Source organism: Neoarius graeffei, chromosome 10 (genome assembly GCF_027579695.1).
Source record: "Neoarius graeffei isolate fNeoGra1 chromosome 10, fNeoGra1.pri, whole genome shotgun sequence".
Taxonomy (NCBI): Eukaryota; Metazoa; Chordata; class Actinopteri; order Siluriformes; family Ariidae; genus Neoarius; species Neoarius graeffei.
Window position 1 is genome coordinate 83,436,786 of NC_083578.1, and position 11,800 is coordinate 83,448,585.

Consider the following 11,800-nt stretch of genomic DNA (forward strand, 5'->3'; position numbering starts at 1 on the left):
GATGAAAGACAAATTTACTCGCTGAATTTGACATTAGTAGAATAAATTTTGATCCTATTGTAGCTGTAACTAAATACAAAGACAATAGTTATGCATACTGTAGCAATTCAGATGGGTGGGTGGAGCACAGAAGGACGGCAGGCCAGAACTGAGTTCACTAAACCCGTTTATTACAGCTTTTCAGCCTTAACTATACTTATACACACACACTCTAGTCGTCTGGTTGGGGAGCGAACCCTTTCTGCTCTCGCTCTCTTCCTTAAATAGGGCGCGGTCACTGGGGAAGACACACAAACACATTAATTAACCTCAGGTGTAGTGATTCTGCCACTTACCTTCCCTGACTCCACCCTCCGGTCACAGACCGGCGCTTGACCACGCCCCCACTGCCACATACCCCCACCGCCCAACTCAGGCCGGGCAGCTGTCCGGCCTGCAGCCGACACCCCCACCCCACACCCCACACCCCCGACGGGAGAGGAACTCCGCCACGACCATCTGCGCCCCCGGCCTGTGGACCACCTTGAAGTTAAAGGGTTGGAGTGCCAGATACCAACAGGTGATCCGCGCGTTGGCATCCTTCATGCGGTGGAGCCACTGGAGGGGCGCGTGGTCCGAACAGAGGGTGAAAGGGCGCCCCAGCAGGTAGTAACGGAGGGCGAGGACCGCCCACTTGATGGCCAGGCACTCCTTCTCTATGGTGCTGTAGTGCCCCTCATGCACTGACAGCTTTCGACTAATATACAGCACTGGGCGATCCTCCCCCTCCACCTCCTGGGACAAAACAGCTCCCAGCCCTCTGTCCGACGCATCCGTCTGCAATATAAAAGGGAGAAAAAAGTCAGGGGAGTGTAACAGTGGCCCCCCACACAGTGCAGCCTTTACCTCAGAAAAAGCCTGCTGGCATTGCTCCGTCCACTGGACCAGATCTGGTGCCCCCTTTTTAGTGAGATCAGTCAGCGGGCTGGTGACGTCCAAATAATTAGGTATAAACCTACGATAATAGCCAGCCAGCCAGCCCCAGGAACTGTCTCACCCCCTTTTTGGTCTTGGGCCTCGGGCAGGCCGCAATCGCTGCAGTCTTGTTAATTTGGGGACGCACCTGCCCATTGCCCAAGTGGAAGCCCAGATACCATACTTCCACCCGCCCAATTGCACACTTCTTCGGGTTGGCTGTGAGACCCGCCCGGCTCAGCGACCTAAGGACGGCCCTCAGGTGTTGTAGGTGCCACGGCCAGTCATTACTATAAATAATGATGTCGTCAAAGTACTCGGCAGCATAGGTGGCATGGGGGCAGAGGACCCTATCCATCAGCAGCTGAAACATAGCGGGCGCCCCAAACAGCCCAAAAGGAAGTGTGACGAACTGGTGTAAGCCGAACGGTGTGGAAAAGGCCGTTTTTTCTCGGGATAATGGAGTCAAGGAGATCTGCCAATAACCCTTTGTTAAATCCAGTGTCGAGTAAAAGTGAGCTGTGCCTAGCCGATCGAGCAACTCATCAATACGAGGCATTGGGTACGCGTCGAATTTAGACACCGCGTTGACTTTCCTATAGTCTACACAGAACCGGCCCGACCCGTCGGCCTTGGGTACCAAGACCACCGGGCTGCTTCAGTCACTGTGGGACTCGTCGACGATGCCCATTTCGAGCATAGCCTTGAGTTCTTCCCGAACCACTTTTTTCTTGTGTTTGGGTAGCCTGTAAGGGCGGCTATGCACTACCACCCCCGGGGGCGTCTCAATGTGGTGTTCTATGAGATTGGTGCGGCCGGGCAGGGGCGAGAATACGTCCAAAAACTCGGTCTGCAACTGGGCAACCTCCGCGAGTTGGGTCGGGGAGAGGTGGTCTCCACAGGGGACCGGAGAGGTACGCGATGCCAATGTTCCCTTTTGAACCTCCGGCCCCAGCTCTGCCTTCTACGGAACCACCAACACCAACGCCACGGGGACCTCCTCGTTCCAGAGTTTGAGCAGATTGAGGTGGTAAACTTGTAACACCTCACCCATGTCCGTTCGCCTCACCTCATAGTCAACGTCCCCGAATCGCCATGTGACCTCAAAGGGTCCTTGCCACTTGGCGACTAATTTGGAGCTTGATGTGGGCAACAGTACGAGTACTTTATCTCCCGGTGCGAGCTCCCTGAGGCGCGTACCCTTGTCGTACAGGCGGGCTTGTCGTTCTTGGGCCTGCCGCAAATTCTCCTGGATTAGGTGGGTGAGTGTGTGGAGTTTTGCGCACAGGTCAATAACGTATTGGATTTCATTTTTACTTGGTGAAGGTCCCTCCTCCCAATTTTCCCACAGCACATCTAGAATGCCGCGCAGCTTACGCCCGTATAACAATTCAAATGGGGAGAACCCTGTGGAGGCTTGGGGGACCTCTCGCACTGAACACAACAAGGGTTCGAGCCACTTATCCCAATTACGTGCGTCCTCACTTACGAATTTTTTAATTATATTCTTGAGGGTGCGATTGAACCGTTCAACTAAACGATCCGTTTGTGGGTGATAAACGCTGGTGCGGATCGGCTTAATACCCAACAACCTATACAGTTCCTTTAGTGTACGTGACATAAACGCGGTGCCTTGGTCAGTCAGAATCTCTTTCAGGATTCCAACTCGGGAGATAACAGGGAAGAGCGCCTCCGCAATACTGCGTGCTGAGATATTGCGAAGAGGCACCGCTTCCGGGTATCACGTTGCATAGTCCACCAGAACTAATATAAAGTGGTACCCTCGTGTTGACCGATCTAATGGCCCGACGAGATCCATCCCAATTCTTTCGAACGGGGTCTCGATTAATGGGAGAGGGCGCAAAGGCGCTTTTGGAATGGCCGCTGGATTTACTAACTGGCATTCGCGGCACGCCGTACCCCACCTTCGGACATCGCCGCGAATCCCTGGCTAATAGAATTGGGCCATTATTCGGGCTAGTGTTTTATCCTGCCCTAAGTGTCCAGCCATGGGATTAAAGTGAGCCACCTGGAATACCAATTCCTGGCGGCTCTTCGGAATCAACAGCTGCGTGACTTGCTCTTTAGTTTGAGTGTCCTGCGTCACTCATTATAATCTATCCTTCATAATTGTGAAGTAGGGGAAGGACAGGGTGGCGTTTGGCTGGAGCATTTGACCATCGATTACTCTCACTTGGTCAAATGCATGCCGCAGAGTCTCGTCTCACAACTGCTCTAATGGAAAATCCGCCAGGGATTCCCCAAGAGAGAGAGGAGGAGCCGGCGGCTCCTCACTCTGATGAGGAGCTGACGTAGACGGCTCTGTGACAGCTGGTCCCGCCAATGCGACACCAGGACCTCCCCTTATTAAACTACCGCAGGACCCACTCTTCACTAGGTGATTCATTAATTCCCCAAATCCCGGCCAATCCGTCCCCAAAATTATAGAGTGGGTAAGGCGAGGATTAACCGCCGCCTTCACTATAAATTTTTCCCCTCGAAAAAAAATGTGGACCAACACTAAAGGGTAGTTGTGAACATCCCCGTGCACACACAACACCTTCACCAATTGTGCTCCCCCCAATGCCTCGTCTTGCACCAGGTTTTGGTGGATTGAGGTCTGATTACAACCCGAATCCACTAACGCCTGATGTGTATCCCCTTGGATACTCACCGGTATGCAATACGCTCTGGCCCGATCGAGTGCGCCTTCTGGCATGTCGGGGATCCGAACCACCGCACCCACCTCCATTACCGAGCACTGCTGTTAGAGGGGTGTTGGGGTGGGGCCAGCAGCCACCTCCGCGGTGGGGGAACGGGGCGAGGACGAGACACAGGAGGAGAGGGGGAGAGAGAGAGAGAGAGGAGAGGGGAGAAGAGGTTGTCTGCTGTCCTGCCGTCGGGACAGCCGCCAAATGGTCCTCCACCAGCTCGATTGCCTGATCCAGCGACGCCGGGCGGTGGCACTGGACCCACTTTGCAGCTCCGGCTGGTAGACACGCGATGAACTGCTCCAGTGCCACCTGGTCGATGATCCCCTCAGCGTCGCGGTTGTCGGCCCTCAACCACCGCCTGCAGGCGTCCCGGAGTTGCTGGCCAAACGCGAATGGCCGGCCAACTTCCTCCAAGTGCAAAGTGCAGAAGCGCTGTCGTTGTTGCTCGGGGGTGCGCCCCACACACTGGAAGAGGGCCCAGCAAAGGTCCGCGTAGGCCAGCCGGTGGTCATCGGGGAGCTGTAGCGCGGCCAGCTGCGCCTCTCCCGTTAGCAGGGGGAGGAGGCGCACCGCGCGCTGTTCCATCAGCCACCCCAAGGTCTCTGCTACCTGCTCAAAGAGCATGAGGAAGGCCTTGGGGTCGTCCTGCGGGCACATCTTCGTCAGGGTGAAGGGGGACGGTCCCGCGGCGGTGGACCCCGCCGACGCGAGGAGATGCCGGAACGCTTGTCGCTCTTCCTGCTGAGCCAGCACCAGGGCCTTGAACCGCTGTTCCTGTTCCTTCCGGAGGGCAACTAGTGCCTGGTGCTGGCTTTGCTGGGCCGTGGCGAGGGCATGGACCAGCTCGGCGAAAGGGGAGGACTCCATGGGGCTGTTCTGCTTCGGCGCTCCAAGCCCCAGGTTTCGGCACCACTGTAGCAATTCGGATGGGTGGGTGGAGCACAGAAGGACAGCAGGCCAGAACTGAGTTCACTAAACCCGTTTATTACAGCTTTTCAGCCTTAACTATACTTATACACACACACTCCAGTCATCTGGTTGGGGAGCGAACCCTTTCTGCTCTCGCTTTCTTCCTTAAATAGGGTGCGGTCACTGGGGAAGACACACAAACACATTAATCAACCTCAGGTGTAGTGATTCTGCCACTTACCTTCCCTGACTCCACCCTCCAGGCACAGACCGCCGCTTGGCCACGCCCCCACTGCCACACATACTATTAATTAACTTAATGTGAAGATAATTAACAGATTTTAAGGGTGCTTTTTTTAATATTGTGTATATTTTTACTCTTTTGTATTTGCAATTATTTGTTTCTGTACATGCACGACCCCACCAGCTCTGCTGATCAACTTATCGTGTTTAAATAAAGTCATTCATTCATTCATTCATTCATTCATTCAGTATGAGCTGGAAAATTATCCATCCGTTGAGTTCCCCAACATCTCAAACTACCTGGTGCTGGAGACATCATTCTACACAGACACACAGATGAAAACCTGGAAGAGCATGGAGGAGTACAACTTTTTATACGTGGCTGGGTTAAAGATCTAGAGATCAAGACACTACAAGATAAATCCTGTATCATTTTTGCCTGGGTAAATAGGAGTTTCTGGGCTTTTTGTCTGTGTCTTTGAGAAAGTTGCTAGGACGCTGTAAGTTTTAGCATCTGGTGTAAACAAACCACAGCTGCTCGATTCTCAATCCTCCCTGCTCTTCTCTCCCAGCAGGCATCATGCAGGCATCACAGATGCATATAATTTACATACAAACGTATTTATTTATTCAGCCCGCTGCACTCTGTGTCTCTCTCTGTGCGCACACATGCAGGTTAAATGTGACAAAATAAAGGCTTGTTGTTCTTAATTTACCCACAAATGTATTTATTCCACTTGAAAAGTATATGGCAAACCAGGTACCGGATTTGGGACACTACGACATCCTGAACTATTTAGTATTTGGCTTCAAACTTGAAAAAATTTCACGGCCCACTAATGGGCCACGGCCCAGTGGTTGAGAAACACTGGTCTAGATGACTGGGTCTGAGCATCTCCAAAATGGCACATCTTGTGGGATGTTCTGGTATGCAGTGGTTAGTATCTACCAAAAGTGGTTCAGCACAAACTACTGAAAAAGTTAACACTGACATCTTTCTGTTCTTGTTTCTATAGTAACAGTTAAAACAGGAAGAGATTTTGACATTTTCTTTGAGATGTTCATTTAGAAGTGGTAGAAACTTTACTCAGTGGCGGCACGGTGGTGTAGTGCTTAGCGCTGTCGCCTCACAGCAAGAAGGTTCTGGGTTCAAGCCCCGTGGCCGGCGAGGGCCTTTCTGTGTGGAGTTTGCGCATTCTCCCCGTGTCCGCGTGGGTTTCCTCCAGGTGCTCCGGTTTCCCCCACAGTCCAAAGACATGCAGGTTAGGTTAACTGGTGACTCTAAATTGACCGTGAGTGTGAATGGTTGTCTATGTGTTAGCCCTGTGATGACCTGGTGACTTGTCCAGGGTGTACCCCGCCTTTTGCCCGTAGTCAGCTGGGATGGAGCACTTGCATGTGACGTCACAGCCGATCCAGATTGTGACAGACGCCATCGTGTCGGTCAAACGCCATATTCCGCCTTCTACTTCTACTTCTGGTTCTACTTCTGCTTTTACTTCTACCTTTTCTTCTGGAAAACCCTACTATATACAATTCTACTACAACGGCTGCGGCTACAAGCTCTCCCTACCTGTGCACGTTTTTTATGTTTTTTGTGTGTATTTTTGCGTGTTGTTCGTCTGTACTGGACTTCAATATCCACTACAACCGTATGGACTTACTGGACATTGGTTTCCAGCAGAAAATGACGGTTTGTAGTGATTTCCATCGCATGCACAACATTCCGGACGAGAAAAAAAAAAAACATTCCGGGCGAGATCAGCGGGGTCTCTGTGGATTGTTATTGGAAGCAAAGCGAAGGAGGTGGCGCCGGGAGCGGAAGCAAAAGCGAGGCTACAGGCAGAGCCGGCCTGTTGACTAAGCTCAGAAAACAGCTACTCAAACCTCCACTGCCAAGCCTCTACCTCTCCAACGCCAGATCCATGTAAACAAGACGGACGATTTGGAATTACCTTATTCTATTCTATAATCGGCTGGTCAGTGCTATACTCAATACTTAAGTGACTTACCCATCCAATGAGGATTATTTTCTTGTTTACAAGATGCCACATCTGAGTCGCTGACAAATCCTGAATTTCTGTAAAGAAAACTGTCCAGAGATTTATAAGCACGCAGTGCTTCACCACTGAACAGCCAGGGAAAGTTGATGAGGTAATCATACACGTCCGGGTATTCCGCTGGCAGTTCAAAATCTGGTCGTGAAAACTCCGTCCGGAAAGCCATAAGGGTCACAAATCTGTAGATTGTTTATTTTAGACATATATCTAGTTATCTGTCCATTAGAAAAATGAGCCGTGTAGTCCGTCGGTTGAAATTGATCCATTCTGTACACGAGTGCAGCAGTATTCAGCGGTGTTTTTGACCGACAAGATGGGGGTTGTGTACTTTCCGGTCACGTGACTGCAAGATCTCTATAGGCTCCAGCTTGCCTGCGACTCTGTAGAACAGGATAAAGTGGCTAGAAAGAATGGGATGAGAAACTTTACTTGATAGAATTATTTCCAAATTGCAGTAAATATTGCAGGCCATATAGATAGATAGAGAATATAAGTTTAAATTGCAGAGTCTAGGTTTTAAGTCTTTCAACTGCTCTTGACTTACAGATCAATTTTATGTCTTTCATAAATGATTTAGGTAACTGTGGCAGCGGGGGCGTGGTCAAGCGCCGGTCTGTGACAGGAGGGCGGAGTCAGGGAAGGTAAGTGGCAGAATCACTACACCTGAGAGCAATTAACCTGTGTTTGTGTGTCTTCCCAGTGACCGCGTCCCTACTTAAGGAGGGAGAGCGAGAGCAGAGGGTCTCTCCCCCGAACGAGACGCCAAGTTGTGTGGTTGTGTGCGCGTCTATATTTATTTGGTCACTGAAAAGTGTAACAATAAATAACACTTTACAAACCCAATCTCTGTCCTGCCGTCTTCTGTGCTCCACCCTTCCACACGAACCGCTACAGTGGTGCTGAAACCCGGGACCTGGAGCACAGACGCCGAACCGCCCCATGGAGTCTTCCCCGTTCGCCGACCTGGTCCACGCCCTCGCCACGGCCCAGCAAAGCCAGCAAGTCACGCTCCGTAAGGAGCAGGAGCAGTCCTTCGAGGCCCTGGTGTTGGCCCAGCAAGAGGATCGACAGGTGTTCCGGCACCTCCTCGCGTCAGTGGGGACTACCGACGCTTCCACCGCAGGCCCGTCCCCCCTCACCTTGACCAAGATGGGCCCGCAGGATGACCCCGAGGCTTTCATCACGCTCTTTGAGCAAGTCGCGGAGACCTCGGGGTGGCCGATGGATCAGCGCGCGGCGCGCCTCCTCCCCCTGCTAATGGGAGAGGCGCAGCTGGCCGCGCTACAGCTCCCCGCCGACCACTGGCTGGCCTACGCGGACCTTCACCAGGCCATCCTCCAGCGTGTGGGGCGCACTCCTGAACAGCAGCGCCAGCGCTTCCGCGCTCTGCGCTTGGAGGAAGTCGGCCAGCCGTTCGCGTTTGGCCAGCAACTCCAGGACGCCTGCTGGCGGTGGCTGAGGGCCGACAACCGCGACGCCGAGGGGATCATCGACCAGGTGGTACTGGAGCAGTTCATCGCGCGCTTGCCAACAGGAACCGCGGAGTGGGTCCAGTGCCACCGCCCGGCGTCGCTGGATCAGGCCATCGAGCTGGCGGATGACCATTTGGTGGCTGTTCCGGCGGCAGGACAGCAGACAGCCTCTTCTCTTCTCTCCTCTTCTCTCTCTCTCTCTCCCCCTCCTCCTGTGTCCCGTCCTCGCCCCATTCCCCCACCGCGGAGGCGGGGGCCGGCGCCACCCCAGCCGGCCCGCTGCACCCGTGGTGCCCTCTCGTTTCTCCCTTCTGTGTCTGTCTCTCCCCCCCCTCAGGTGAATGAGCCCCAGAACACCGGTGCAGAGAGGAAGCCCGGGCCGGTTTGCTGGCGCTGCGGGGAGACGGGCCACCTCCAACAGCAGTGCATGGCAATGGAGGTGGGCGCGGTGGTTCGGATCCCCGACGCGCCAGAGGCCGCCCTCGATCGGGCCAGAGCGTATCGCATACCGGTGAGTATTCAAGGGGATACATATCAGGTGTTGGTGGATTCCGGTTGTAATCAAACCTCAATTCACCAAAGCCTGGTACAAAACAAGGCATTGGGGGGAGCACAGGGGGTGAAGGTGTTGTGTGTGCACGGGGATGTTCACAGCTACCCTTTGGTGTTGGTCCACATTTTTTTCCGAGGGGAAAATGCATAGTAAAGGCGGCGGTTAATCCTCGCCTCACCCACTCGAGAATTTTGGGGACTGATTGGCCGGGATTCGGGGAGTTGATGAGCCATTTAGTGGAGAGTGGGTCCTGCCATACGTCAGCAGGGAGAGGTCCCGGTGTCGCCTTGGCAGGAGCAGCTGTCACAGAGCCGTCTACGTCATCTCCGCGTCAGAGTGAGGAGCCACCGGCTCCTCTCTCTCTCGGGGAATCCCTTGCGGATTTCCCGTTAGAACAGTCGCGAGACGAGACTCTGCGGCATGCGTTTGACCAAGTGAGAGTAATCGATGGTCAAACGCTCCAGCCGAACGCCACCCCGTCCTTCCCCTATTTCTCTATTATGAAGGATAGATTATACCGAGTGACGCAGGACACTCAGACGAAAGAGCAAGTCACGCAGCTTTTAATTCCAAAGAGCCGCCAGGAATTGGTATTCCAGCCGGCTCACTTTAATCCCATGGCTGGACACCTAGGGCAGGATAAAACACTGGCCCGAATAATGGCCCAATTCTATTGGCTGGGGATTAGCGGCGACGTTCGTAGGTGGTGTACGGCGTGCCGCGAATGCCAGTTAGTAAATCCAGCGGCCATTCCAAAAGCGCTTTTGCGCCCTCTACCATTAATCGAGACCCCGTTTGAAAGAGTTGGGATGGATCTCGTCTGGCCATTAGATCGGTCGACACGAGGGTACCGCTTTATATTAGTTCTGGTGGACTATGCAACGCGATACCCGGAAGCAGTGCCTCTGCACAATATCTCAGCACGCAGTATTGCGGAGGCGCTCTTCTGCGTTATCTCCCGAGTTGGAATCCCGAAAGAGATTCTAACTGATCAAGGCACCACTTTTATGTCACGAACACTGCGCGAACTGTATGGGTTATTAGGGATTAAGCCGATCCGCACCAGCGTGTATCACCCACAAACGGACGGTTTAGTGGAACGGTTCAACTGCACCCTCAAGAATATAATTAAAAAATTCGTAAGTGAGGACGCATGTAATTGGGATAAGTGGCTCGAGCCCTTGCTGTTTTCAGTGTGAGAGGTCCCCCAAGCCTCCATGGGATCCTCCCCATTCTAATTATTATATGGGCGTAAGCTGCGCGGCATTCTAGATGTGCTGCGGGAAAATTGGGAGGAGGGACCTTCACAAAGCAAAAATGAAATTCAATACGTTATGGACCTGCGCGCAAAACTCCACACCCTCACCCACCTAACCCAGGAGAATTTGCGGCAGGCCCAAGAACGGCAAGCCCGCCTGTACAACAAGGGTACGCGCCTTAGAGAGTTCGCACCGGGAGATAAAGTACTCGTACTGTTGCCCACATCGAGCTCCAAATTGGTCGCCAAGTGGCAAGGACCCTTTGAGGTCACACGGCGAGTTGGGGACATTGACTACGAGGTGAGGCGAACGGACAGGGGTGGGGCACTACATATTTACCACCTCAACCTGCTTAAACTCTGGAATGAGGGGGTCCCCGTGGCATTGGTGTCAGTGGTTCTGGAGAAGGCGGAGCTGGGTCCGGAGGTTCAAAAAGGGGTATTGGCGTCAGGCATCCCTCCGGTCCCCTGTGGAGACCACCTCTCCCCGACCCAGCTCGCGGAGGTCGCCCAGTTGCAGACCGAGTTTTCGGATGTGTTCTCGCCCCTGCCCGGTCGCACTAACCTCATAGAGCACCACATAGAGACGCCCCTGGGGGTGGTAGTGCGTAGCCGCCCTTACAGGCTACCCGAACACAAAAAAAAGGTGGATCGGGAAGAACTCGAGGCCATGCTCAAAATGAGCATCGTCGAGGAGTCCCACAGTGACTGAAGCAGCCCGGTGGTCTTGGTACCCAAGGCCGACGGGTCGGTCCGGTTCTGTGTGGACTATAGAAAAGTCAACGCGGTGTCTAAATTTGACGCGTACCCAATGCCTCGGATTGATGAGTTGCTCGATCGACTAGGCACGGCTCGCTTTTTTTTGACACTGGATTTGACAAAGGGATACTGGCAGATCCCCTTGACTCCTCTATCCCGAGAAAAAACGGCCTTTTCCACACCGTTCAGATTACACCAATTCGTCACACTTCCGTTTGGGCTGTTTGGGGCGCCTGCTACGTTTCAGCGGCTGATGGACAGGGTCCTCCGCCCCCACGCCACTTATGCGGCCGCTTACCTAGATGACATCATCATCTATAGTAATGACTGGCCGAGGCACCTCGAACATCTGAGGGCCGTAATGACTGGCCGAGGCACCTCGAACATCTGAGGGCCGTCCTTAGGTCGCTGAGGCGAGCGGGGCTCACAGCCAACCTAAAGAAGTGTGCGATTGGGCGGGTGGAAGTACGGTATCTGGGCTTCCACTTGGGCAACGGGCAGGTGCGTCCCCAAATTAATAAGACGGCAGCAATTGCGGCCTGCCCGAGGCCCAAGACCAAAAAGGGGGTGAGACAGTTCCTGGGGCTGGCTGGCTATTACCGTAGGTTTATACCTAATTATTCGGACGTCACCAGCCCGCTGACTGATCTGACTAAAAAGGGGGCACCAGATCCGGTCCAGTGGATGGAGCAATGCCAGCGGGCTTTCTCTGAGGTAAAGGCTGCACTGTGTGGGGGCCACTTTTACACTCCCCTGACTTCTCTCTCCCCTTTATGTTGCAGACCGATGCATCGGACAGAGGGCTGGGGGCTGTTTTGTCCCAGGAGGTGGAGGGGGAGGATCGCCCAGTCTTATACATCAGCAGGAAGCTGTCAGTG